The sequence below is a fragment of the Hyperoodon ampullatus genome (assembly GCF_949752795.1).
Source record: "Hyperoodon ampullatus genome assembly, chromosome: 20".
NCBI lineage: Eukaryota > Metazoa > Chordata > Mammalia > Artiodactyla > Ziphiidae > Hyperoodon > Hyperoodon ampullatus.
In genome coordinates, this window is record NC_136933.1 from 7454324 (window position 1) to 7467126 (window position 12803).

Consider the following 12803-nt stretch of genomic DNA (forward strand, 5'->3'; position numbering starts at 1 on the left):
GGCTTTCTCTAGTTGCGTTGAGTAGGGGCTGCTCTTTGTTCCGGTGCGCAGGCTTCTCACTGCAGTGGCTTCTCTTGTTGCCGAGCGTGGGCTCTAGGCCCGCGGGCTTCAGTAGTTGTGGCTCGCGGGCTTAGCTGCTCCCTGGCACGTGGGATCTTCCCGGGCCAGGGCTCGAACCCATGTCCCCTGCATTGGCAGGCGGATTCTTAACCACTGTGCCACTAGGGAAGCCCCTCAGTGACTCTTCTTGTCTGTTCATTCAATGCCAGCCCCTGTGCGCCAGCTGTTGTACTGTAGTACTGTACTTTTCAAGGTACTGTACTGTAAGATTAAAAATGTTTTCTTTATTTTTTGTTTGTTTTTTTATGTATTATTTGTGTGAAAAGTATTATAAACCTATTACCGTACAGCACTATATAGACGATTGTGTTAGTTGCGTACCTAGGCTAACTTTGTTGGACTTACAAACAAATTGGACTTACGAATGCACTCTCAAATGGAACTTGTTCATATGTAGGGGACTTACTGTAATAATGATCTTAAGGGAACAAAAGGACAAACTTATCAGGCAAGAGAATTAACAATGACAAAGATAACAAATCAGTTGTAAAGACTCCCAGTTCTACTTCAATGGTAAAGACTAGCCTAAAGCACTGTCTTGAGCTGTTCTGCAGAATTTAAATCCCTCCTCAAGTGCTCAATCACCAGATCAACTGGAACCTAAGGGATGATGATGTTGACCTTTTCTGACCCTCCTGACTTCAATCAACTAAAGCTTGGACTGCCCACTGCTCAAGTCCCTTCATGAACTTGCACGTACCCTTAGGTTAAAACTCCCAATTTTGCTGTTTGGAGACACTACTTTTTTTTTTTTTTTTTTTTTTTTTTTGCGGTATACGGACCTCTCACTGTCGTGGCCTCTCCCATTGCAGAGCACAGGCTCCGGACGCGCAGGCTCGGCGGCCATGGCTCACGGGCCCAGCCGCTCCGCGGCACGTGGGATCTTCCCGGACCGGGGCACGAACCCACGTTCCCTGCATCAGCAGGCAGACTCTCAACCACTGCGCCACCAGGGAAGCCCTGTTTTGTTTTATTTTTGTTTTTGTTTTGGCCACGTGTCTTGTGGAATCTCAGTTCCACAACTGGGGATTGAACCCGGGCCCCAGCAGTGAAAGACTGGAATCCTAACCAATTGGCCACCAGGGAACTCCCAGGACAGGTATTAAAGTGAACTAATCTACTGAAACCTAGTTCCCCAAAACCAAGTTACCCTGCCGAGTTTATGGTTAACCTCTGTATCCAAAACTTTATTCCCTCCCTTTCTTGTCCTGTACCTGTTCCCCTAAAGACTGAGGAGCATCAGAGAAAGGGGGGATTGAAACTGCCAGGGTACAAAAGCCTTTCCCTCCCCGCCCACCCCCCCACCCCCCCACCCCCCCACCCCCCCACCCCATCCCCCGCTTCTTTTTTTTTTTGGCTGTGCTGCATGGCTTAGCAAGATTTTAGTTCCCCGACCAGGGATCAAACCCGTGCCCCCTGCAGGGGAAGGGGAAGGGCAAGGTCCTAACCACTGGACCACCAGGGAATTCCCCTCCCCCACTTCTTTTTGTAGGAAAAGGCTTTAGTCTCCTCGACCTTCCCTGAGTTCCAAAGACCAGATTCAAGCAGTTATTAACTAGAGAAGTGAAGGAATGCAGAAGCAAAGGAAAAGCAGTCAAAAACAGCAGTTCAGCCATGAAACAGAGTCCTAGTTCATCCTCAAGGGATATACGTAACAATCTGACACGGATCTTTGGGTTGTTTTATAGGAACTAACACCTCCCCCAACCCCACCACCCAGGTGGAGGATGGTGACTACTTGCTGAGACCCCAGACTGGTTGGAACCAGAAAGTTGATGATTGACATTCCTGGAACACCACTGTTACCTCACCACCACCCGATTAGGAGAAAGTGACACACCCCGCAGCCATCACCCCAGATGTTGTCTTTAAAAACTCTTCCCTGAAAACCATCTGGGAGTTTGGGTCTTCTGAACACAAGCTGCCCATTCTTGCTGGGCCCTGCAATAAACCTTTCTCTGCTCCAAACGCTGATGTTTTGGTTTGTATGGCCTCACTGCGTGTTGGGTACATGAACTTGGGTTCAACAACACTACTTCTGTCACCTTTTGAGCGGAGAAAAAATGGTCCAGACCCTTAAGGAACTGAGGATTTTCTTCTCATTTAAAAAGAAAACAGAGATACATGTGAACTGAACTGGATTCTAATTCTGCAGAAACCGACCCAAATCTGTGTCCATTTTACATCTCTCTGTCAGCACCCCCACTCGCCTCTTGCATGAATATTTTCTTGCTGTTCCCTCAGAAATGAATGAAGCTTTCCAGAAATTTCTACCACTTAACAACCCACTATTAGACCTTCCTCCTCCCAGGAGCCTGCCCTTAGCAAAATACAGTTATCCCTTGGAATCAGGGGGATTGGCTCCAGGGCCCCTGAGAAAACCAAAACCTTCAGATGCTTAAGTCCCTTATATAAAATGCATACAACCTACACAAATCCTCCTGTACACTTTAAATCATCTCTATGTTACCCATAATACCTAATACAATGGAAGAGCTATGTAAATAGTTGCTGGTGTATGAGATATTCAAGTTTCGCTCTTTAGAATTACCTGGAATTTTAAAAAGTATATGTTTTTGATTTGCAATTGGTTGAATCTACAGATGCAGACCCTGTTGATACGGAGGGCCAGCTGGAGTGGCTCAAGCAGTACTTCACAGAAGCCATACATCTGGGGGTGGGACCTGAGATTTCTGCATTTCTAACAAGCTCCCAAGTGATGGCAAGGATGCTAGTCTGCGGATCACGCTTGGAGTGGCAGGGAGCAGAGTGTTCCTAGCTCTATTTCACCTCCCCACAAGCTTCTCTAATGTGCTCCTTTTCAAAAATGTTACTGAGCCAAACTTGGGTCCGAAGTAAAGCCAATCTACTGACACCATGTTGTGGTGAAGGAGAGTAGCATTTATCGCAGGGCACCAAGAAAGGGGTCCAAGGCAGCTAGTGCTCAAAAGATCGAACTCCCAGATGGGTTTCAGGAAAGCATTTTAATTTTTTAAAAAATATTTATTTGGTTGTACCAGGTCTTACTTGCAGCATATGGGATCTAGTTCCCTGACCAGGGATCAAACCCAGGCCCCCTGCATGGGGAGCACAGAGTCTTAGTCACTGGACCACCAGGGAAGTCCCAGGAAAGCATTTTTAAAGGCAAGATGAGGAAGGGGAAGTCCCAGGATGCACACTTCTCTGATTGGTCAGGGTGGTGTCACAGGGGTTAACAATCCTTAGGCTCCAGTAGGTCTGGGGGCTATGTCCTCATGGTCATCAAGTAGTTAATTTCCATTTAGTGGTGGTTTTAGCATCTGGAAAACAACTCAGGAAATGTGCGCCAGATACTGTTATCTAGGTGCTTCAGAGAGGGGCGAAAGCAGAGGCTATGGGGGAGGGGTTCTGTCCTGGGAAGGCCCCATAACATCCTGCTTGGTTACAACAGGGCTTTGTTTAAAACTCAATAACTAACCCTGCTTAGCTATTACTTGATGTAGCAGAAGAGTTCTGAAATCGTAAATTTCCCCTCTTTTCCCTCTTTAGTCTTCTTGCCACACTCCTTCCCTCTCTCCATTTCCACAAAGTGCTTAACCCTGGCTTTGCATTAGAATCACCTGGGGCGCTTAAAAAAAAAAGACAATACCCTTTGGACAATATAACTGAACACTGTAAAAGAGGGATCCAGAAACTGAGAGCTTTAAAAAAGCTTCCCACGTGGTCCTAATGTGCCTCCGGGAGAGAGTGCTGCATGAAAAAGAAATAGCCTTTACAGGGACTTCCGTGGTGGTTCAGCGGTTAGGACTCTGTGCTTCCATTGCAGGCGGCGCCGGTTAACTAAGATCTCACAAGCCGTGCGGCCAAAAAAAAGCCTATAATACACGTTCTTAGAAGAACAGAAAGGACGCTGCACATAACTAAGATGTTTGGGGTAAATGCTTTTCCTCCCACACGAAGGGATTGCCCAGGAGATGAGAAAGGGATGGGCCATGACTGTAGTAAGTCCAGATAGACTGGGACTCAGCCTTGCGGAGATGTGGGTGCCCTGGTGTGGCCAGATGAGGCAGGAAGACTCCCGTGTCCTCTAACCTGGTCCATACATAGCGGAGGCAGCAGCCGGAGCTGAAGGGCCAAGCCTTCAATGACACACGTGGGCCCATAACTGGATACCGGGTGGGACGAGGGAAGGCTCAGTGGGTGCCTAAGTGGACAGATAGCATCAAGTACCAGCTGCCCCAACCCTGACACCTGAAACCCTGTCCCCAGGAAGAGAGAGGAGTCTCAAATGAAGCCCGGATGTACCGCCCCCAACGGAACACAGTTCACGAGAAATTCTGTGTTGGATTATACAAAGAAATGTAAAGAGAATGTAAAGAGAAATTAGGTTGGATTATGTGGATGAAAAATGTCACCTGCCACATCAGTAAACAAAGGATGTTGCGGCCATCAAGCCATCACATTATAGCCGCCCCAGCTGTGCACCCTGAGGGGATTTAGGACGAGAAAGCAGGATGCTGGCCCTAGATAGCTAAGCTAAGGTGCACATCAAAGGAATGATTTCAGTGAGCCCAGACTCTTGCATCATCCATGCACAGAAAAGCACACTAAATTCATTAACTTGAGATGTCTGGTTTTAATTAACAATAATCTTTTATTTTTTCATTTTTGGCTGCGTTGGGTCTTTGTTGCTGTGCACAGGTTTTTTTCTCTAGTTGTGGCGAGCGCGGGCTACTCTTCGTTGCGGTACACGAGCTTCTCATTGTGGTGGCTTCTCTTGTTGCAGAGCACGGGCTCTAGGTGCCTGGGCTTCAGTAGTTGTGGCATGTGGGCTCAGCAGTTGTGGCTCACGGGCTCTAGAGCGCAGGCTCAGTAGTTGTTGGCGTAGGGGCTTAGTTGCTCCGCGGCATGTGGGATCTTCCCGGACCAGGGCTCGAACCCATGTCCCCTGCATTGGCAGGCGGATTCTTAACCCGCCACCAGGGAAGTCCCAACAGTAATCTTTTGATGTTCCGACTACGGGGTCTTTGTTGCAAAAACTCCTACATACCCTGGCTCTTTCTTTACCTCTTCAGAGCAGTCCCTCAGAACTATCTGAGAGGCTGGCTTCTGAGCTTAAGTCCTCAGTTTCGTCTGCAAAATAAACCATAATTCTCAACTTTTAGGTTGTGCATTTTTTTCAGTCGACAGTTATAAAAAGATAGTTATAGTCCTTGCCGTCTTGAGCTGTGGACCAAGAATTACATCCATGACACTGGCAAAGATGAAAGTGTTTGCCCTCCAGAAGAGTTGTATTTGTACTTTATAGAGAGGATTCTGGACTCCCAAAGGCTTCAGTGTCTGACGGAGAGAACTTGTACGGAAACAAGCATGCCGCATCCCTGTACCAGCCTTTGCCAAAAGTCTCTGGATACTTTCCTAAAAAAGTGCAGTTGGTTAGATGCCCAGAACCCTAGATTCCTAGGGTTCCCCCTGCTCTCCCCCCACCACCCCATGCCCCAGTGGTTTTTTTAATTCTCTACAAAGCAAAACAAAGCACTTTGTGTTCCTTGTAATTGTCCAAAAGATGAAGATAATTATCATGGTGTTTCATCTCACTGGAGCATTCCTTTAGTCTCTGCTGGAGCTCTTGGTCCTTAATCTCTAGTGTTTATAAATTGAGTTGACTAAAGACTCCTGATTACTTCCATTAACCAGGTATCTGGGTCCTACTCAACACATTTTAAAAGAGTTCTATTCTTCCTTTTATTAGAAAGAGGTAATTCTCCATGTGGGTAGGGATTTTTATCTATTTTGTTCACTGATGTATCCCAGACACCTAGCCCAATGGCTGGCACATGGAAAACACTCAAGAAATGTTTGTTGATGAATGGTATTGCATTTCTCTCCTATGAATGAGGCTTGTCTCACTGTGAGGCCAAAGTTGCCACCAATCCCTGGGGAAAGCAGCCCAGAGGGTTCAGTAACGGGCTCCTCTGGCATCTGAGAAGTTTGGAAACAAGTTGTCTTTGTCTATGCAAGGACACAGGGGCACCGACTGGCTGGTTCTCCACTCTGGCCCTTGTCGTGGATGTAGGTTTGCTGTGATAGGCTTGGATGAGCGGAGCTGATGTCGTCAAATTATGTAGCTCAGCGGTTCTGAAAGTGCATTCCCAGGACTGGCAGCATCAGGCTTATCTGGGGACTTATTAGAAATGAAAATTCTCAGGCTCCACTACAAGACCTAGAATCAGAAACTCAGGGGGTTCCACCCAGCAACCTGTGTCTTACCAAGCCCTCCAGGTCGTTCTGATACGCTCTAAAGTTGAGAAGCGCTGGGACTTCCCTGGTGCTCCAGTGGTTAAGACTCTGCGCCTCCACTGCAAGGGGTGCAGGCTCGACACCTGGTCAGGGAACCAAGATCCCGCAGGCCGTGTGGTGTGGCCCAGAAAGACTTGAGAAGCGCTGATGTGGCAGGGTGATGAGGAGGAACAGTGTTGGAAGCTCAGGTCCCATCCTGAGCGCTACGAGGGCATGGACCTACTGATGCTGGTACCAATTCCAGTGCGTGGGGAGAGGGTTTCCCCCATACCACCAAGCAATTCTCAGGGTGACCTACAGTTTAATTCTGACACTGTCTACCTGGAGATGGCATCAGCTCCCACAGGTTAGGGTCTCAGTCCTACAAGACTGTCCCTCCTCCCCCACTTCAGACGCCAATAGCAAGTCCACGTTGTCACCTGTGCCTCTGACCGACTGGGTAGAGATCAGAGGTTCCCAGGCCCCGCACCCCACTTGGGTTCCATTAATTTGCCAGAGCAGCTGACAGAGCTCAGAGAAATTGTTTACTTCCATTTGGAAGGGATGCATAGGGCAAGGTGTGGGGAGAGGGTGCAGCGCTTCCGTGCTGTCTCACAGCACCCCACTCTCTCCACGTCTCCCCACGTGCTCACGAGCAAGGAAGCTCTCTGAACCCTCTCCTTCTGGGTTTTTATAGAGGCTTCATTACACAGGCATGATTGATTCATCACTGACCACTGGTGATTGAGTTCAGTCTCCAGCCCTTCTCCCCTCTCAGGTCACGAAAGTTCCAACCTTCTAATCATGTGATTGGCTCCCCTGGTGACCTGTGCCCGGCATCTTTAGATTTCACAAAGTCACCTCATGAACTTACCAGTAGACACGTATATTACTCTCATCACAGGAAATTCCAAGGGTCTTAGGAGCTCTGCCTAAGGACTGGGACGAAGATTATTTATTTATTTATGCAGCACAGCGTGGATTGAGGGACATCCGGGCCCTCGGCAGTGAAGGCACCGAGTCCTAACCACTGGGCCGCCAGGGAACTCCCCCTATTTATTTAAATCACAGCATGCAAAGAAGGTGCATCCCTCCTCCTCCAGTGCTTCCGGGAGCTCGTGATACAGCCTGTTTAGAATGCGTGGGTTAGGCCCTAGGGAGTTTCTCTGGGGAGTCCCCATGTAGAGCTTTCTGTTGAAGGCCAGAAAGGTGGGCAGGGAGAGAGAGGGTAAATTTTCCTTTGCTCTCGTCCTATCAAGTCCTAACCAGGCTGTGGTAGGTGGTGGTTCTGCTGGAATTGCGGGGCATGAGCTGTAGTGAGAAGCTGAGTGTAAAGGAAGCTGTGCGGTACAGGAACCCCCAACCCTCTGGGGAAGGTCAAGAGGACAGCAGTTATCTGAGGAGACTCAAAGTAGGGGACACCTGAGAGTGAGCTTGCCTCATTCAGGTGTAGGAAGAGACAAAATCTTTTTTGGGGGGGGGAGGGGCACAGCTTGTAGGATTTTAGTTCCCCGACCAGGGATCAAACCGGGGCCACAGCAGTGAAAGTGCAGAATCCTAACCACCGGACCACCAGGGAATTCCCTTTTTTTAATCCTTTTTTTTTTGGCCGGGCCACACGGCTTGCGAGATCTGTTCCCAGACCAGGGATCAAACCCATGCCCCCTGCAGTAGAAGTGCGGAGTCCTAACCCCTGGACCACCAGGGAAGTCCCAAGAGACAAAATCTTGACCTCCTTTCTTTCCCCTCCTCAACAAAAGGAAGGTTCTGAGTGAACCATCAACTTTCACGCAGTTACTCCAGGATTTAAGTGTTCATGATGCAGGCCCAAGAGCCAGGGTCCTCTGCTATCCCCTCCACACTGAACCCAATTACCCCTCTGGTCACATACACGGTGCGTGGCACCCATATGTGAGTGTCACACACGCAGGCCAGCTGTCTCACAGGTCAGGATCAGCAGCTCTCCCTCCTGTTTCTGATGACCCATCCTCAACCCTGCAGGAACGTGAAGGAAGCTGTAAGTCCGGGGGAAGAAGAAGCTGGAGTGCCCAGGAGGCATAGAGGAGCCAGTGGCTGAAGGTTCTGCTTGGAGGTGCTAAACAGGACATTCTGTCAACAGAGGGACTATCCACTCACTGTTGAGTGGTGTTTCCAATAAATTTTTTTTTGGCTGCATCACACCGTTTGTGGGATCTTAGCTCCCCGACCAGGGATTGAACCTGTGCCCCCTGCAGTGGAAGTGTGGAGTCTTAACCACTGAACCGCCAAGGAAGTCCCCAATGAAATCTTGACTACAGCGAAGAATGGTGCTGCCATCATGTCCTCTGCGGTTGGAGCGCTTCCATACCCAGGGCTGAACAGGTGGAGGGGATGAACCACAGGACACACACTCTACAAAGTGCCCACACACAAAGATCTCTTTTGCCCCTGGGCAGTGGGATGGCCCCTTGCCCGGAAAAGGACAATCTAGGCTGCCGTCTACGCAGGTTCGGAGAAAGTCATACCACTCTCTCCCCAGATCGGATCAGGTCCACTGGCATAATTGGTCAGTGAATTGAGTAAAGGCGTAGCAAGTTCATCAGGCTGCAGAGTATTTGGGTGTCAACACGCCTCTTGGCAGACATCAGAGCTTTCTAGCTTGCTATAGAGGTCCCTCGTCTGTTAGAGGCTCAGCTTGGGAGCCAGGAGACACAGCTCTGGGTGGGCTTCTGGCGATTCTCAGAGGGTTCAGAAGCAGAAACTGTCCCAGGTGTTGGGGGATTGCCTGAGTGACAAGTACACTTATACCCAGGATTCCAACGCAAATCGGAACCTCTCCTACAGAGGCTCAGAAGTTTTTATTTTTTGCAGTACGCGGGCCTCTCACTGTTGTGGCCTCTCCCGTTGCGGAGCACAGGCTCCGGACGCACAGGCTCAGCGGCCACGGCTCACGGGCCCAGCCGCTCCGCAGCATGTGGGATCTTCCCGGACTGGGGCACGAACCCGCGTCCCCTGCATCGGCAGGCGGACTCTCTACCACTGCGCCACCAGGGAAGCCCAGCTCAGAAGTTTTTAACAGTTCCAAGTCCTGCCTGTCCTTTTGGAGGGCAGTCTTGCTTCTCCCAGGTTGGGGTGGACGGACTAGGAGAAGTTTGAACACAGACACCACCCTTAGCTTTTCTTAACCTAAGGGAATGAATGGAACGGAGTCACTTTGAGAGGGATGCTCCCTTCCTTGTTTTAACGGAGTCTTCCAGCAGGAGGCAGCACTGAGTTGAATATCGTAACTGGAAACTAAAAACCATTCCTCTTCAGAACAAAATGACAGCTCAAAGTCTTCCTTTCAAAACTGTCTCCCTGTGCTCTGGCCTCCGAACAGCTGGCGGGAGGAGGGATGCACCTCTACTTTGGTCATGGGGCCTCCTCTCTGCCACTCTCCCTGCAGGACACATTCAAGTCATACTCTTCAGAATGTGTGCATTCAAGAAAACCCTTTTTTTTTTTTTTTTTTTCCAAATGTCGGCTGCACCAGGTCTTAGTTGCAGCATGCGTGTGGGATCTAGTTCCCTGACCAGGGATCCAACCCAGGCTCCCTGCACCGGGAGCTTGGAGTCTTCCCCACTGGACCACCAGGGAAGTCCCAAGAAAACCTAATCTTTAAGAGCCACACTTTTCTCCAATTAATCTGCAGTTCCCTTACTTTCTCCCACTCCTTTAACCGGCTGCAGAGAGGAGAGAGGCTTTGTTCTAGTTAATTCCAGAAACTGAGGCGTCTGTTGCCTATCGCTGGGGTGCTGGCTCTTCCACACGGGATTAATTGTCCTGAAGCAAGGGGCGCGTGTCCTCTGAGGGGGGTCAGGGAGGCCTGGACGCGCTAAATCCTGAAGCTTATTTTGAGGAGGCCAGGTTTGTGATTTCAGCAATGAAAGCTAGATGCACAAAGCAAGAATCACTCTTGCCTCAATCGCTAAAGGCATGTTGCCTCGCCAGGCCGGCTCTGGAAAGCAGGGCTTGGCTTTGCTCTCCAGTGCCTAAAACAGTGCCTGCACATAGGCACACGGCAGGCACTCGATAAATAACCTCTGTACAAGTGAGAAAATGCTACCAATCGCCTAAAGCCTAGACCTCAGTTCCAACCAATATGGTACAAAGGGCATGGGTTTTGGGCTTCCCTGGTGGCGCAGTGGTTAAGAATCCGCCTGCCAATGCAGGGGACACGGGTTCGAGCCCTGGTCCGGGAAGATCCCACATGCCACGGAGCAACTAAGGCCGTGCGCCACAGCTACTGAGCCTGTGCTCTAGAGCCTCCGAGCCACAACTACTGAGCCCACACGCCACAACTTCTGAAGCCTGTGCACCTAGAGCCCGTGCTCCGCAACAAGAGAAGCCACCACAATGAGAAGCCCACGCACGGCAACGAAGAGTAGCCCCCGCTTGCCGCTACTAGAGAAAGCCCACGCGCAGCAAAGAAGACCCAACGCAGCCAAAGATAAAATAAATAAAATTTTTAAAAAATTTATTAAAAAAAAAAAACCTACCTGTCCTACAAAATCCCTTCTCCTCCATGAAGGTTCTCCAATTCCCTTAACCCATGGCATCGACACAGCCTCCGCGCATTGGACAATCATGTCAATATTGCTTTATGACATTTCTTGGTGTCCTTTTACCACTCACAGTACCCCTCATCTCTGGATCAGGTTGTAAGCTCCTTGGGAAACACACAGTGTAGCTTTAATAGTTGTATTTTCCTGGTTCACAGCATGCGGCACCTGCCCCACAGTTGTCACTGGGTCCCCCAACTGCAAAAACAGAGCTTTTGGTGATGCCCGAGGGTGGGCAGGCCCAGCTATGAAGGTTTCCTTGAATATCTCAGTGGATGTTAAATTTCCTAGATTATCTCAGTGGATGTTAAATCGGACCACGGGGGCCTTATCTCCCCAACGAGATTTTAACTTCCTCGAGGACAAGGACTGTGTCACAGACCTTTGCCACTCCGCAGCACCCAGCCAGGATGATGCTCAAGAAATACCTGGGTTTTCTGGAGGAGATACTTTTGTTCTGTGGGAAAGGCTCACACCTTGTGAAGAATTTTCTTATTGTCAGAGAGGCCAGCTTTTATACTCTGTCCCTTGGATCCTGAGAGGTAGGACCAGGAAGGGGAATGCACTTGTGATCACGTAGACTTGTGAGCAAGGCCTCTGGTTGGATGTCAGAAGGGGAGAGGGAGACGCTTCTACGGGAAAGCTGAGGACTTGGGAAGACTGGGCCAATCTCTAGTTTGATCCTAGTTGGGGCTTTAGTTGTTGGCTTTGCTCAGATGGTGGTCCCTCCACCGTCTTACTCCCTAGCCACGGGAAAAGGACGTGCTGCCTGCCTGGAGTCAACATGTCCCCACGGCCGGGTCCTTCTGCGCACTGTCACCAGGCACAGGGATTCCAGCTGCCGTCACAGTCTTTGCCAGGAGAGGAGACTCCAACTCAGCTATAGAAAAAACCAGGCAAGGGACCTGGCCACTAAGGCCTTCTGCTCCCCAAACGGCAGGTTGGCAAGTGCTGAGTCCAGAGCTGGTGAGGTCCAGGTCAGCCATGCCCTCTTGGTCAAAGGCCATCCACCCCCCAGCATACCCTGTGATGAGAAACACCTGCTGCTTCTCAGCAGGGACCTCTACCTGGCATTGAAGGCCCTTAGAAATCTGGCCCCCCTTTTTGGTCATTTATAAGCCACCCCTACCCTCACAAATTGCCTGCTCTGGCCAAAGCGGGGAACTTGACGTCTTGTCCTTGTACAGCCTGGTGACCCAAGACCACCTGCCCTTGGCAACATGGGCCCCTGCCTCCCCCCGGCCAGTCGTTCTCAGGACCCAGCTGTAGCATCACCTCCATGAAGCCTCCCCTTGCATGGACCCCTCGCTGGTTACCAACTCTATACAACCTCTTTTATGCTACCTTTTCTCATGGGCAAATCTTACGTTTCAGTGAAATCCCCAAGGCAGAGAGCTGCTCACGTCCGTGTTCCCCTGGCAGCTCATACAAAGGGACACTTGACAGACACCAGGGGCACGGGGATCAAGAAGTCGATGTCAGCGGGGGGTCGGGCTCTCCTTCGCTTTGATGCTTGCAGAGAAGGGCCCGCAGAGCTAAGGTGACTGAGCCACTGGACACGTTTGGGGGGACACGGCCCAGAAAAGAGGTAGCACCTAGCACCGCAAAACAGGAGATGGAGAGTAGTACAGCTCCAACCCCGCCCCGATGACATCTGTCCTGGACCCGCGTGCGCTGTTACCTTCCCGAGCTGGACAGTGAGGCCAACACGTGTTCTACTCACCCCACGGGAGTCGTGTGACAGTCAAGTGAGATACTGTATAGACAGTGCTTGACAAGCATGGCACCGAGTAGTTGGCATTAGCTATCCACATGGAGTTGAAAAGAGCTCAGACGGGGGCCAAC